Source organism: Canis aureus, chromosome 1 (genome assembly GCF_053574225.1).
Source record: "Canis aureus isolate CA01 chromosome 1, VMU_Caureus_v.1.0, whole genome shotgun sequence".
Taxonomy (NCBI): domain Eukaryota; kingdom Metazoa; phylum Chordata; class Mammalia; order Carnivora; family Canidae; genus Canis; species Canis aureus.
In genome coordinates this window covers 82,617,868-82,634,192 of record NC_135611.1, presented here as the reverse complement: position 1 = coordinate 82,634,192, position 16,325 = coordinate 82,617,868, and the positions used below count along the sequence as shown (strand labels likewise).

Here is a 16,325-nt window from a genome sequence, read left to right as displayed (position 1 = left end):
AATATATCATTATGAACTCATGGGATTTTTATGCTCAAGTCATCCCACATTTGGCCAGTGATAACCCCTTTGAGCTGGCTCCTGTTGTCTCATTTTTTTTAAGAGAGGTATAGTGCACGTGCATGGGAGGTGGGGGGCAGAGGGTGAGAGAAAGAATATTAAGCAGGCTCCACGCTCAGTCTGGAGCCCAAATCTGAGATCATGACCTGAGCTGAAATCAAGTCAGATTCTTAACTGATGAGCCACCTAGGCACCCCTTCTATTGTCTCATTTTAACCACTTACTTACTCTCTGTGGTCCAACATGATATTGATGTGGCTGCAGTGATTTGGGGTCACTATATGCAGCCTAATAAATAACTAAAACAACTATCAATAGTCATATAGTAGGTGAGACAGATGGTCTTTCTCACTGAGACTTTCTCCATCACTGACCTCATTCTGTAGGTCTCACATGAGGTGGCCATCTGGACTGGGGTGAAGGATGAGTAGGTATCAGACACTAACAAAGAGATCACAAAGAGACGAGAGTAAGACCACCATACTTGCCCTGCAACACCTGCCACACCCAGCCCTTCAGGTTCATGGACTGCATATGAATCAAACAACTATATTTCTGTTCTTGATAATGGCAATTCATTTTCCATCAGTAAATCTTAAAAATATATACTTCTTATTGCAGCCATCCTTATTTTGATGTGTAATAGATATACACTCAGTACTGCAGGGGAACATTACAGGGGTAAAAAGAAGAGAAAGAAATTTTGGCTAAAAAGAATTCCTTATTCAGCTAAGAATTACCAGTTATATTTCTAGTGATTTTCTTTTAACTGAGTAGTGATTACACTAAGATTGTTTATAAACTTTCATAATAGATTTTTCTGAGGGACAAGTAACATACTTTTAAGAAGCTAAATTAGTTCTAATGTTAAAAAAACTGTCTAACTGTTCTAAGTACTCTATATTCATTCATAAATAATTTGAACAACACGGAATATAAACAATTGAAAATGAAAATCTTCAATAATTTGAATTTCTAGGTAGAAAATTACACAAACCAGGCACATTTCTCAGTCTTCACATTGAGGGCATTTGGTGTTGGACAATCCTTTGTTGTGAAAGGCCCTGTGGGGGACTCCATGAGGAGCATTGTAGGATGCTTTAGCAGCTTCCCTGGCTTCCATACTCTAGATGCCAGTAGGAACCCCCTCCAGTTGTGACAACAAAAAATGTTTCCAGACTTTACTAACTGTCCCCTGAGGAGCAAAACTGCCCCCCCCCCCCCAAATGAGAACAACAGGGTTACAGTAAAGAAGCTCTGTTATGATATGTCTTTCCTCTTGTTTCTAACACAGTCACATTTGGAAACACCTGTTCAATGTTTATCCAGCTTAACTGGCTGTGAGCTCAACAAGGACAGTCCTGATTTGTTACTATATCTCATAGAGTCTGACATTAAGTATATGTCAGAGAAATATTTTGAAATAAATTTTCTCTTTGGTTCCAAAATTTCTTCCAATCCATAAACTCAGTATAATGCACCTTTTTAAATCTAAAAGCGAAGAAATTTTTCAAGAAAAATATCTGGCAGACTTCTCTCATGTCTCCTGAACTTGAATGAGTCACTAAACTGGAAGCAGGCCATTGCCAAGAGGAGTAGGGTGGACATAGTTTTTAAAACTTGCCTCATGACCTACTAGTGGGTTGGGAAATCAAATTTGGTGGTCAGGATCATCATTAAAAAAAAGAAATAGAATAGAAGAAACATATCAAAGTATAATGCAGATCATAAAGGTGGATATTGTTTTTTAAAGCATCTTTTCAGTTTTCTATAAAAAGTATATAGTATGCACGTGTGTGTACTAAGTTGCCATGTGGAATCCATTCCTTTCTCTGAGTTACAGGAGAGAAAGTTTGTAGTCTCAGCTTTCATTCTGAGCTGGGGATAGAGCTACCCTCTGATGGCTAGGGGCCAGAGCAGAGTATAGGTCTGTTAGGAAGAAGAGATGAGTAGATATTGAATACCTACGCAGAAAAAATTGTTACATCTCTTGATATATACTTTTTCTTTCATGGTGAATTCTCTGTATTTCCCTATTTTCAGACTCCAGTTGATGAAAACATGCCATTTTGCCCAAGTCAAAGGATCACAAATATTCATACAAACATAAATCTTCTATTTATGTTCTAATCTGTCAATTAGCAGAACTAAAATACAAGAGAAAAATTATTGGCTCTCTTTTGGAGATAGGCAGCAAGAACAGCAACAGTAATCCCTGAAAATAACTGCCAGACTTAGAAAAAAAAGAAATTACTTTTATATTTCGGATAGACATCAACAGGTAAGTAACCTGACAAAATAGAATGTTTGTACCCATCCATGCAATATCACCACAGTGACGTTACTTCAAACTGTAAACGTATTCTATGAGGTCCCAGCTAATGGTTGTGTGAGCTGTCAGCCAAAGGTCTATGAAAGTAGTTATGTAGATTCTCAGAATCAAAACCTTTCAAGATAAGGAAGGAATTTTGTTGCTAAATACTGTTTCTGGGTACTTGCCTTGTTAAATCAATATCTTAAGCCTCCATAGCAATGAACAGACTTAATTTCAGTCAACTTACAATTCCTAATTTTGGTATGGGGATCATTTCTAAATGTCAGGAAATGAAGACGTTTCACAAGCCTTAGAATTTGCATTTAAGCAAGTTTACAACTAAACTTGGAGGTCAAATTTCTTAAATCAAAGAGTCAGATTTCTTAAATCAAAACCTGTGAGGTTGTGTGATCCTCTGACACATGGAGAGAGTCATACATATCTGCCCCATGTTCCTTTTAGTACAAGGATGTCCTGAGTGTTCACAGCTCCTCACAGGACAGGAAGAGACTGAATTAGACTAGCAGTTCCCCAGATAAACACAATATCAAATTGGTCTGTTTCTAGTTTGGTCAGAGGTTTCAACAACAAAAGCTTCTTTTTTTGCTTTGGTTGTTTTCTTTACTGGAAAATTCGTGGGACTCGCACAACTACCCCATTTACTTGAATACATGTAGAATAACCTTTGAGGTACATTCTTTGCATCATACCTGGTTATTAGGAGCCAGTTATATTTTTGGCTGAAGATCAGATTACTCAATTGGCAGATATAAAGACATGTTTGTTTCACATCTGTACCAAAGAATGTTTAAAGTAGAGAGGGGGCAGGTATGGAAACCCAAAACAAAACAACCCACTCCAGGATCCATTTTATAGCCTAGAATAAAAATCCCCTTTTTCTCCTTCCAGATTAATCTCTATGCCAGCAAACTCTTGGAAACTTACACATAAACATTTACTTAAACTTAAGGTCATGCCGCAACTTAGTAGAAACTGGGAAATTCCATCTTTGATGGACACAGCTGTTAGCCAAGCATTTGCTGGATTTTATGATAAATCTAAAAAATTTGCCTTGAAAAGACAAATGTCATAAAATGCAGCATGAGAATACGACAGAAGTGTATAATGTCTCTCTTCTAGATTCATCCCACATGCTTGTGACTTCCAAACAACTCTGCATTTTCCTGGTTAGATTTTGCAGTGTTTTCTGTCCAATTTAAAAAACCTCCTCCTCTTCAATGTTGCTTTTCTACACTGGTTGGAGGTGTCAAGTATGGCCTTGGTGTACCTTGAGCTCTGGCATTAGAGACTTCTTCCACCCGAGGTCCAGTAAGTGCCCATCCATGCCTTTAAAATCACAGGATCACAAACACCAAGTCTGGAATACCACTGCTTGTCATAGCTAATGACATTTTTAGGGGTTTTTGGCTTTACTGAAGGAGAATTAGGGAACTAGGGAGATGGGGGAGGGATGATACATAGTAATAATGGCTACAATTTATTCCCTGCTTACCATGTCCTAGGCACCAAACAACATTTTATTTATTTATTAAAGATTGATGTATTTATTTTAAGAGAGAGAGAGAGAGAAAGTGAAAGAATGAGCATTGGGGGAGGGGCAGAGGGAGAGGGAGAAAAAATCTCAAGCAGACTGTGCATTGAGCACAGGGCCAGACACAGGGCTCAATCCCATGGCCCTGAGATCACAACCTGAGCTGAAACCAAGAGTCAGTTATTCAACTGACTGCACCACCCAGGCACCCCCGCCAAAAAGCATTTTACGTTATTTAATTTAAACTTTCCGTGTCAGTCTGGTACTATTTTTCCTTTAAATATATTAGAGCTTAGGGATCCCTGGGTGGCGCAGCGGTTTAGCGCCTGCCTTTGGCCCAGGGCGCGATCCTGGAGACCCGGGATCGAATCCCACATCGGGTTCCCGGTGCATGGAGCCTGCTTCTCCTTCTGCCTGTGTCTCTGCCTCTCTCTCTCTCTCTCTGTGACTATCATAAAAAAAAAAAAAAAAAAAAAAAAAGAATATATTAGAGCTTAAATAAATTGACCGACAATACACATCTAATATACTCTTCATGTTAGCCTTCTTGAGGATGAAGATGTTTTGTTGTTCCTCATTATATCTTCAGAATTCAGAACCAGGCTTGAGATGTAGTAAGTCCTCGATAAACGTTTACTGAATGAATGAATAGATGAAAAAATATATTAGTCAAAGTAAAAGAGCCAGGATTAAAATGTGAGTCTATTCTCTTACTCTCTTCCCACCATGTCCCATAGCATCCTCACAGGGGAGGAATGGCTGTCTTTCTAGCATGTTAGCTTCTCGAGGCTTGTGTTGGCTCTTCTTGCTGTAGGTGAGGCTGCAGAGGCCCATGCACAGCAGCCGACCGACATCTGTCGACTCTGGCTTTTGACTTTTGTCTGGGGCTACTTCCAGGTATTTCCTCCTAGAAAGTCTTATATTTTGCAAACTGAGTCTTCTTTTCCAGGGAAATGATAAATGTGGCATCCCAGGGAGACAAGTTGGTGGGAGTCAATAGAAGGATAGAGAAACCCAGGCTCAAGCCTAGAGTTTCCTCCAGGAGATGTCACAAACTTTTGAATAGAGTGAACGTGGGGATTTCCTCTTTCTGGTGGTACACATGCAGGTGGTCAGCAAGCCTTTCAACCTGCTGAGAATTAGAGGGTGGGAGGAGAAGGGAAATCACACAGTGCAAATTCACATCCAGATGAGGTAGTCGGAGGTAATATCAGTAATAACTAATATCAGTAATCTTTGTGATTGAAAGAGACAGTACAATTTGTGTTGTCGATGATAGGCCTGGGGGAAGGGAAAGGATCATGATGTCTAGTTCCCGTCCAAGACTTTGGTACTCAAAGAGGTAATTTTACAATCTTCTCTTTAGAATTCCATGGAGCAGAGTGTGGAGCGATCTGGGAAGTGGCTGAGCTTTCTCTCTGGAGCAAAACATGAAGATGAAGTGGAAGAAAAAATGTGGCAGAGAAGGAAAAGGTGCTAGAGCCCCAGCACCACTACAAAGGGAGAAATGGGGCTCTGGGTGGGGGTTGTGTGGAGGAGGCAAGAGGCTGCCTATTGCAATGGAATGCCATTTAGTGCGGAAGAGAGCTGTGTTTGAATTTCTATCCTATCAAATACTGGTTTTGTATTCTTCTAGTTGTTGTTATTTGAAATTCTTTTTTTTTTTTTTTTTTTTTTTTTTTTAGTAATCTCTACACCCAGCTTGGGGCTTGAACTCACCACCCTGAGATCAAGAGTCACATGGTCTTCTGACTGAGCCAGCCAGGTGCCTCTGGTTTTGTGTTTTAGAGTGAATCTCCCAGAATCCGTGAGCAAAATCCCTAACTGCCAATTTGGTCCAGAAAAAACAGTATAAAATGTGCTAACTGCCATTGTCATTCACATCTGGCTGACAGGTGGATTTTACTAACAATGCACCTTCATGGTAGCTTTCTATTTCAGTTATTCTTACTAAATATATGTTCTGTTCTGTTGTTTCCCTGCTGCTGAAGCAGTGTGTGTAATGTCAAGAAGCATAAGGACAAGTATTTTAGTCACACAATTGAAGAGACCATTATTTAAAGATTTCATCTTCTAATTCTGGTTGCTCAGACGATGATGCCTTATAGCCACTCTTCTTGTATGACTTCCTTTCCTGATACTCAGTTTCTTGCTCTGCATACTGGAGGATAAACACTCTTTACTTCGCTTCATAAGTATTAGATTCTAAATAAACAGTAGCTGTAATAATACTGGTGAGGATCACAGGGGTTCTGTGAGGCTGAAGTCTTTCAAAAGCAGAACATACTAGCGTTCTTCTGGAATGTTCAGGTGCTGCTGCTGGCCATACAGCAGAGAGAGCTTTCTTCTTCTCCTTCTCCTCCTTTCTCTTCTTCTCCTTCTCCTTCTTTTTAAGATTTTATTTAGAGAAAGAGAGAATGTGAGCGGGTAATTGGGCAAAGGGAGAGTGGAGAATCCCCAGCAGACTCCCCGCTAAGCAAGGAGCCCATGCTGGGGCTCAATCCCAGGACCCTGTGATCATGACCTGAGCTGAAACCAAGATTCAGGTGCTTAACTGACTGAGCCACTCAGGGTGCTCCCAGAGAGCTTTCTTCTTAGACAGCAGAATCAAAAACAGACTTGCCTTCTGTAACCACTGTCCTGTGAATAACTTTTTAGCACATGGAGCTGAAAAGTTTCAGCACCTTTTGCACATCTCCCCCCACTCTTTTTTTGTGTGTGTCACAAGTTTGCACCTAAAACAACACAATAACTATACACTCTCTAAGAACTGCTCTTTTGACATTATGGTTTCAGGCAAGGACACACTCACCAATTCACTTGACACAACGGTTTCTGGTCAGTTAACATCTTTGTCTACCTTATTCACATGGAACCCTGACATTTTGCTTCCTGTGAGTGAGCCAGGCAGGAAGGGTGAGGGGACAGCATCCTCTAGTCCCCTTGCTCATGTAGAGTATTGCCAAATGTTTCAAGGCAATCTTGAGTTTAGTCTTTCTTTAGTTCTACCTGTGTTTTTCAGTGCTATGATTTTATTTTTAAGTGCATGTTGAGTGTAAGATAACCACAAAACACAAAGGTTGAAAAAATGTGAAAGTATTTTTTTAAAAAGTGTACACATCCCAGACTATGACCCCCACCCCCACTTACCTCTTCTACCACCTACTCTGAAGGCTTTTCTTCCTCACTCAGTGACTAAAATAAATTTTTACTAATTTAAATTACATTTATAGTATCTACTTATTTACTTTCAATTTATCCTCTATTAGTTCTTTAGACTTGCTATCAAGGTTATATTTTTCTATTTGCAGAAATCACTTGGATATCTTGCTTGGATTGAGATAGACCATATCGTAATTTTTTCTATTAAAATTCATGGAAATCTTTTTTCACCTAATGACTTCTCAGAGTGTGAGGGTTCATAGGATGAGTTGAAGTCTTTAGGCGTGAAGGATAGATTGGAGAGGTAAACAAATATATTTATGTTGTGTGTCTGTTATGTTCTATCCAAGGGCTGAAGCCTTTGGGCAAGGAGAGCAGAGAAAGATCATAGAGAAGTCTCTTGACATGAAAAACCATAATAACCTTGAACAAGAATGCCACAGTGCTTTGCTATTCCTCCTATCTCATTCACATTCTAGTCTTTCTCAATCTCTTATAGTTTCTTCCTGCTTTTCATGACCTCGACATGTGAGGGTCCCAGGCAGTAGTGTGCTGCCTAATGTTTAGCATTGGCTCCATGGGGAACAAAAAAAAAACCCTGGAGTGTGGCATTCACCAATCTTCAAGATGCAAATATTTCCACTATGGCTGATTTCTAGCTCTTAGCATACTATTACTGATTGGGGGTGGGGGGTGGGAAGAGATGTGCCCCACCAATTCTCACTAGAAACCTAGGGGTATTTCCAGCTCACTGGCCCTATGGCTAGTAATCAGGCCCTTTTCTTTATTTGTAGTTATTTCCTACGTGATCTCACCAAATTCCATGCCTTTAAATACCTTCCATATGCTGATGGGTCCCAAATTAGATATGATGCCCAATCTCTCCAAATTGCACATATTCCTACCCAACTGTCAACATGACAGCCACATTTGGATATCTAACGCATGTGAAATTTAACAAGAACAAAACAGAACTCCTGATTTCACCAGAACTTGCTTCCAAGTCTTCCACTGCATCAGCAGACAGCATCATCATCCACCTTGTCACTCAATTCTAAATCCTTAGAATAGTCCTTGACTCTCTCTGTCATACCACACACTCAACTCTTTCTTAGATCTTATTAACTATGTCTTTAAGTTTTGTCCCAAATCGGGGTGCCTGGGTGGTTCAAGCTGTTAAGCATCTGCCTTTAGCTCAGGTCATGATTCCAGGGTGCTGGGATTGAGTCCCACCTTAGGGCTCCCTGCTTAGTGGGAAGTCTGCTTCTCCCTCTGCCCTGCCCCTTGCTTGTGCCCATGCTCTCTCTCTCTCTCTCTCTCTCAAATAAATAAATAAAATCTTAAAAAAAAAGGAAAGAAAGAAAAAGAAAGAAAGAAAGAAAGAAAGAAATAAAGAAAGAAAGAAAGAAAGAAAGAAGAAATGAAGGAAGGAAGGAAGGAAGGAAGGAAGGAAGGAAGGAAGGAAGGAAGAAGAAAAAAGAAAGAAATTGTCCCAAATTACACTGATGTGTATACATCACCTCTGGTCCCTGTTGAGTAATCTAGGCCTCATTTCTCTCCTGTGGTAGCAACCCTGTCCCTTGACAGGCAATAGTCTACCTGGCAACCAGACTGAGTATCTATTTATTTTATTTTTAATTTAAAAAATTGTTTTGAGAGAGAGAGAGAGAGCGAGAGAGTGCAAGTGGGAGTTAGGGGAAGGGCAGAAGGAGAGAGAATCTTAAGCAAGCCCATGCCCAGCAGGGAACTTGTCACGGGGCTCAGTCTCATGACCCTGAGATCATGATCTGAGCCAACATCAAGAGTCAGACACTGGGCAGCCCGGGTGGCTCAGTGGTTTAGTAGTGCCTTTAGCCCAGGGTGTGATCCTGGGGTCGTAGGATTGAGTCCCACATCGGGCTCCCTGCATGGAACCTGCTTCTCCCTCTGCCTGTGTCTCTGCCTCTCGCTTTGTGTGATTCATGAATCAATAAATAAAATCTAAAAAAAAAAAAGAGTCAGACACTTAACCCACTGAGCCACCCCGAGCCCCAGGCTGAGTCTTTAAAACAGAAGTCAGATCCCATCACTCCCTTGCTTACAACTCCCTCCACCCCCCTGAACTTTCCATCATATTCAGAATAAAATTCAAACCTTGCCACCTCTGGTGAGGCTCTCCTACTTCACCTGGCCCTTGCTACCTCTCCACTTACAACTCTCTCCACTCTACCATCTGCTTAACCTGCTCCAGATGCACTGGCCTGCTTGCTATTATCAACACACCAGCTTTTTCCAGCCCTGGATATTCACATTTCTGTTCCCTCTGCATAGATATCTCTCCTGAGAGCCCTATCCATATCTTCACACAATTCATTCACTTCATCCAGGTTTCTACTCAAAGGCTACCTCTTAAGGGAAGTATTCCTTGATTATCATATCCCAAAGAGACCCCTCCACCCCTCTCACTAACCTACACATCTATCTTCTTCCCATGCTTAATGGTTAATTTTTTTTTTCTTAAATCTCTATTCCTAACCTGGGGCTCAAACTCATGACCCTGAGATCAAGAGTTGCATGCTTTACCAACTGAGCCAACCAGGTGCCCCACCATGCTTAATTTTTCTTAAGAGTGCTTATCTCTATCTAATTTACATTATTTATTGATTTGTTTCCATGAAGGCACATATTTTGTTTTTGTTAAGCGCTCTGTTCCCAGAACCTATAAAGGTACCTTGCACATTGGAGACACTTAATAAGTACTTAATGAATAAATATTATAAGAAATGGAACCATGTGCTCTCACACAGCGTACTGTCTATATATCAGGGGTTGCAAACTTCTGTAAAAAGCCCAATAATAACTATTTTAGACTTGGTGGCCATAGAATCTATATCACAATTACTTAACTCCGCATTTGTAATACGCAAGCAGTCACAGACAATACTTTAAGAAATGAACATGGCCGTGTTCCAGTAAAGCTTTACTCATGAAAACAGGCCACAGGCCAGCTTTGCTCTTTGGGCTGCAGCCTACAGACTTTGGTCTAGATGAATATGACTGTACTATTCTGCTATCTTCATTTACATGACCTAGCTATTCCACTGTCTTCATCATCAGGCCTTCCTAATCCAGGAAATTCTTGCTCAAGATAATAAAAGTTGCAAATAACTTTGGAAAAACCCAATTGAGCAAACATCAGGCTGACCAATCTTTCATTGAATAGCATCATATGACAATTTTCTCTGCGATATTCCTGAAAACTTACTGTAAAACCCTCACCTGGCTATGTCTACCTATCCTAAACTGTTATATCACAATCCTGCATTGGAAGACCTGCCTCCCACCAGACTTCAAAAGCCTCATGGATACCTCAGCGTGGCTCTCTTCCCTGTCAGAGATGCTGCTAAGACTATCAAGGTGATGGTCTCTGTGAGAATGCTGAGCCATAACCTCAGAGCTATTTGCTGGTGTTTCCAAGGAGTCCCATGTAATGAAGGACAATCCCAGACGAGGTTACTATGTTGTTTCTGTTAGTTGTGCTATCATGATTTCTGGGTCCTAAAAATTAAAGGAAATATTCATCCATTCACTCATTCAACAAATATGTATTGGGATCTTATTACACATCTGCCCTTATACTAGCCAGTCTTAATAGGAGTGTGCAAGTACAAATCAGGTAGCTTTGTTCTGTGTGAATACAATAGGAAAAGGCAATCTTTCCCCAAGTGATTAATGACTTTCACGTTTGCCTTTTTGCACCTTAAAAAATTATGTCACCAGGGATTTTAACAGGGAAAGAAAAATATACTCGTTAAAAATGAGGACTTCTTGGATTGCCCTAAGCTTTAGGTATCTCTCCTCCAGTCTCTAAAGTTTGCTGATCCAGGAGTCTGCAACTAGCAGTGCATATGGCCAAGAGTTTTCTGGAGGAAAGCCAGGCACGGCTGAAACATCAACTTTCTGACTACTGGGGGGAAAAGCAGCCCTTAATGCCATCATCGTCCATAAAAACTCTGGAATTTATTCGCACAAAGAACTCATTGAGAGCCCACAGTTCTGCTACAGCCATTCCTTTATTCTCAGAGAGGACGCGTCAGAAAAACCAGCCACCCTGCTTGTGCCATTTCTGCAGATGCAATGCTCAAAAGTCTGTGCCTTGTAGGGAAACGGCAGGCCTGGCTTCCCGAATGGGTGGAGGCGACCCTGCAGGCCTGGGGAGAGAGCCCAACACTCCAGTCAGGGCCTAACTCTGCCAACTGAAGCAAGCCACTGAGCCACCCAGGGCCTCCCTGTCCTCATTTTGGAAATGCAAATGGGAAAAAAAGTAGGATCCCACCTCCAGGCAGTTTGTGTTAATCAGCTTAGAAAATGGAGATGAAATTGTCGTATAGGCTCAGAATCTCTTCACAAATGCCAGTCATTCTTTCCTGAAAGCAGTGGTTTGGGGTTGCCATTTTAGCAGTTCTACAAAAGATACTGCCAACCACCCCCACTCCCAACCCTGGGCTCCCCAGATCAGTAGTGCCTGGGTTTCTGTTAACAGAAAAGCAATCTTTATTTGTTCTATTCTTGTTTGGACTCTTTTAAAAATGCAAGCACCTCCTAGAAGGCATAATACATCAAAGTAATCCACACTAAAACACACGGGGGCTTCTCAAATGCTTTCCTTCTCTCAAGAGGGATCAGGTGGCTAAGGATGGATAATGACAGGAGATTACTAAAAAGTTGGGGAAAGTCATTTTAAAAAGGAGGAATGCCTACTGAATAATAGAATTGTAATAGCCTTGCAGATTATAAGGATCAGTGATTTTTGAAGTGAAATCTTAGGCAGGTTCCTTTTATGTAAAACAGAAAGTCACAAAGCTTCTCACCCCACTGCCTCACGCTGATGCCCCTCTGTGGGATCCCAGGGCTCTGAGGACTCTGAGTTTGGAAATCTCTCTACTTAGCCTCCCCCTCATTTACAGGAGGTCCCAGAAGAGAGGTAGAAGTATCGCCACCCCCTACTTTAGTGCTCCTGGCTCCACATAGGAGCAAAATAATAACAATGAACATTGGAGATCTTACTATATGCCAAGCTCTGGGCTAAATTATGTGCACCATCTGATTTAATCTCCAAAAGAAGCTTGTGAAGCAGATACTATTTTCCTTCTCTTTTTAAAGTTGGGGCAATGGAGGCTTAGGGGGAATTAAAAAAAATCTCGTAAGAAAGTCAAACTGAGGCCTGTATAGTTTTAGGGCTGGTATCCTCACCCGCACCCTACCGTGTCCCTGAAGAGAACTTCTGTCTTTGATGCTTATCATTGTAATGTCAGCTAGAATTTCTGTAGATTCTAGATTTGGATTTCAATGAAGATGTGTCTGTAACACCCACACATTATCTTCAGTCTGGACTTATGTTTTAGAAGAGAGAGAAAGAATTTGAATTAAAATAGAAAGTCCTATTTTATGGGTGTAACAAGTGAGCGTACAGTCTTAGGCACAAGATGAGGTTGGATTTTCCTCCTGTGTTGCCAACTCTGGGTCGTTCTTTTTTTTCTTTTCAAATGTAGCATAAGCTTGCTGAATAAAAGACGAGGGAAAGTTGACAGACCACAACAAACAAAATACTCCACCTTAAAATCTGAAATCCAGACGCGAGAGTGACTCTGAAAGCAAAATAACATTGGGTCCATTAAACACATACATGCACACACACACACAAATCCAAACTTAGCTCACTGTGAAAACTTTTAAGGATCTCTAGAAGAGAAAGAGAAGGGAAGACACCAAATAAATAAGGATATTCTTCTTTGAGTTTAAATTGCAGGAGAGAGAAGTGGAAAACATCGGATTCCCTTACGGGCAGGAATAGGTAACCATAATTCTATTAGTCACCGGCAAAGGCATCATCCATTTGGTTGAGACAGCTACAGGATTATAAAGATAATAGCATTTTAGAGCTCAGAAAATGGTCTCAAGATGAGCCAGCCTCCCTTAGAGATAGAAAGTGGGGAAAGGGAGCATCCAATGGCCAGGTGAGCTTGCTGGTTTTAATGGGTTGTTGGTTTCATTCCCGTCCATTTGTGAGAGCTCTTTGTATGGTGGAAGCATGGACATTTGGCTCTGGCATTACACATTTTTTTGAATTCTGTTTATTTTTTTGTCAGTTGATTTTTACCTGGCACATTTTTCAAATATGGTTTTTCACCTATTTATGTTCAAATTTGCTATCTTTTTAAGCATAGCTTTTGGGACTCCAGTCTGGGTTAAGAAGGAAGTCCTTATCTTTACACTGCGCATGCCTTGGATGTTGTTTTGGTTTGCATTTGAAACTTTTTTTTTTTTTTAAGATTTTATTTGTTTATTCATGAGAAACAGAGAGAGAGAGAGAGAGAGAGAGAAAGGCACAGACACAGGCAGAGAAGCAGGCTCCACGCAGGGAGCCCAACACGGAACTCGATCCCAGGTCTCCAGGATCACACCCCAGGCTGAAGGCGGCGCTAAACCGCTGAGCCACCCGGGCTGCCCCTGAAACTTTATTCTTTAGATAATTTATACCATTTTGTATTTTGTGAGATGCAAGTCTACTTTTATTTTCCTTTTTATGACTTGATAGTTGTGCTAATATTGTTTATTAAATAACCCATTCTTATCTCCTTGAGTCGAAAGAGCACTTTTGTGTTATACACACATTTATACACACATGTATGGAATATATACTGATATCGTTCTGAATTCTCTATTCTGTTTCACCAATCTATTTATTTCTCTGCCATATTATACTGATTTTATTGTAATGTCCTTAGTGTGTCCCCTCCCCACTTTTTTTTTTTTTTTCATACATTCTTGGCTCTTCTTGGGCATTTATTCTTCCATAACAATTTTAAGAGTCATACTATTGTGGGATGCCTGGGTGGCTCAGTAGTTGAGTGTCTGCCTTTAGCTAATGTCATGATTCTAGTGTCTAGGGATTAAGTCCCACATCAGGCTCCCTGCATGGAACCTGCTTCTCCTGCCTATGTCTCTGTCTCTCATGAATGAATAAGATATTTAAAACAAAAGAATCATATTAGTGTTTGTGGTAGACCAAATAGTGTGTACCCTCCCTGCACCCAAGAGGTCCACTACCTAATCCCTGAAACCAGAAAATGTTACTTTATTTTACAAAAGGGATTCTGCAGATGTGGTTAGGTTAATGATTTTGAGTTTAGAAGATGATCCTGAATTATCCCGTGGGTCTAATGTCATCACAACAATCCTTGTAAGAGAGATATGGGAGCAGTCAGAGTTGGAAGAGAAGGCAAGGAGTTGACAGAGATTGGAGTGGACTGCTCTGCAGCTGGAGGAGAGGCGACAAGGATCATGCCCTGGGCCAAAGGCAGGCCCTAAACCGCTGAGCCACCCAGGGATCCCTTAATACTATATTTCTATAATATTAATTTCTTTACTGAAGAACATAGTTTGTCTTTTCATTTGTTCAGAACTGTTTTATTTTCTTCAATAAAATTATATGTCGGGCAGCCCCGGTGGCCCAGTGGTTTAGCGCCACCTTCTAGCCCAGGGTGTGATCCTGGGGACCTGGAATCGAGTCCCACGGCAGGCTCCCTGCATGGAGCCTGCTTCTCTCCCTGCCTGTGTCTCTGCCTCTCTCTCTTTCTCTCTCTCTCTGTGTCTGTCATGAATAAATAAAATCTTTTTTTTAAAAAGTATATGTCATATAAAAATTTAAAATATTAAAAATAAAAAGGATATTCCCATACGGGATTTGTTTCTTACTAAATCTATTCTGAAATATTTCATATTTTGCCACTGTTGTTAGTGAAACTGTGGAGGCCGAGAAAATTAAGGCCATTCCACTTTCAGTTCAGAGTTAGCACAAGTACAGCCATCCCAGGCCCCTGTGAATAAGAACTGAATTTTACCTTACTTCAGTTACAGGAAGAAAACAGTTTACAGCTTAACGTCCTAGAAAGCCCCATATTAGAATAAAAACAGAGCCCAAGCCAGTGGCAGGAAGCTCCTATTAGAATAAGAACCGAGCTCAATGCCCTTGAAAGCCCCATATCAGAATGTAAACAGAACTTGAGGAATTGCTCCCCCCCTTCTGGAGGTCTCCTAGACCAGCCCTTAAAACTAAGCTGAAACCCAGGTCAGGGTCCAAGTCCCCGCGCCGCTGTGTCGGGTACACTTGGACCCAAGCTCGAGCTTGCAAATAAACCTTCGTGTGTTTGCATCGATGTCAGCTCCTTGGTGGTTTCTCGGATACCTAATCTTGGGCACAACAAAACAGTTTTCTGTTTCTATTTATTTTTTAAGATTTTAATTATTTATTTGAAAGAGAGAGAGAGTGAGAGACAGAAGGAGCAGGGGGAGAGGTAGAGGGAAAGCAAAAAGCAGGCTCCCTGTTGAGCAGAGAGCCCGATGTGGGGCTTGAACCCAGGACCCCAGGATTATGTCCTGAGCCAAAGGCAGACACTTAACCAACTGAGTGTCCCAGGTACCCCTCTGTTTCTATTTCTTTGTAATTAACAGTAGGACATGGAAAAGTCCATTCATTTTGTAAAATAGGGATTGTCTAACTAATTACCAAATTCTCTAATTACCCATACTTGTGGTATGGGTTTTGTTGTTCTTATTGTTCTGTGTCTTTTCTTATTCACATTTTTACTTTATGTATTTATTTATTTATTTTTTAGGCATATAATCATATCATTAGCAAAACCAAAGAATTTTATTCTTATTCTCAAATGTTAGGGTAGTTATTTAATTATGTTGTGTTAATGAGTTTTGGATTTCTTCCAAGTCAGTGTTTAGTCATAATGATGATGGTGAACATTCTGGTGTGTAGTTTGCTTAATTTTGCACTTTAGGATCCTATCTGCCATCAGTCTGGTAAATAGCCTTATTATTAAATAATTTCTATAAATCTTATTTTATTCAGTAGGAATGGCTGCCACTTTACTAAATATATTTTAAGCACCTAAAGATATGATCATCTGGTTTCCTTCCTCAAAGGACTGCTGTAATAGATTATGTTGCTAGACTTCCTGGTATGGGAACACCAGGAAAGAGTCATGGTCTGCTTTTTTTTTTTTCTTTTTCTTTTTAATACATGACTGTTCTATTTGTTAATATTTTATTTAGGTTTCTTGAATCTATATTCATGAACTAGCCTGTAATTTTCAATTTTGGCTTACCTTTTATTGGCTTTGATTCAGTTTATTTTGATCTTATAAAATGAATTGGGGGCTTTTCATCCTTTTCTGTGGCTTAGAG

General features: G+C 40.5%; 1 long non-coding RNA gene across 1 annotated transcript in view; it reads left to right on the top strand.

Moving 5' to 3' along the window:
* The first annotated feature begins 2,128 nt into the window (after positions 1-2,128).
* Positions 2,129-16,325, top strand: part of LOC144318942 (uncharacterized) — a 49,048-nt gene continuing 34,851 nt past the window's right edge. Inside the window, exons 1-3 of the long non-coding RNA XR_013384886.1 lie at positions 2,129-2,341; positions 5,293-5,399; positions 5,612-5,733. This is a non-coding gene — a long non-coding RNA (uncharacterized LOC144318942). The remainder of the gene's footprint in view (positions 2,342-5,292; positions 5,400-5,611; positions 5,734-16,325) is intronic.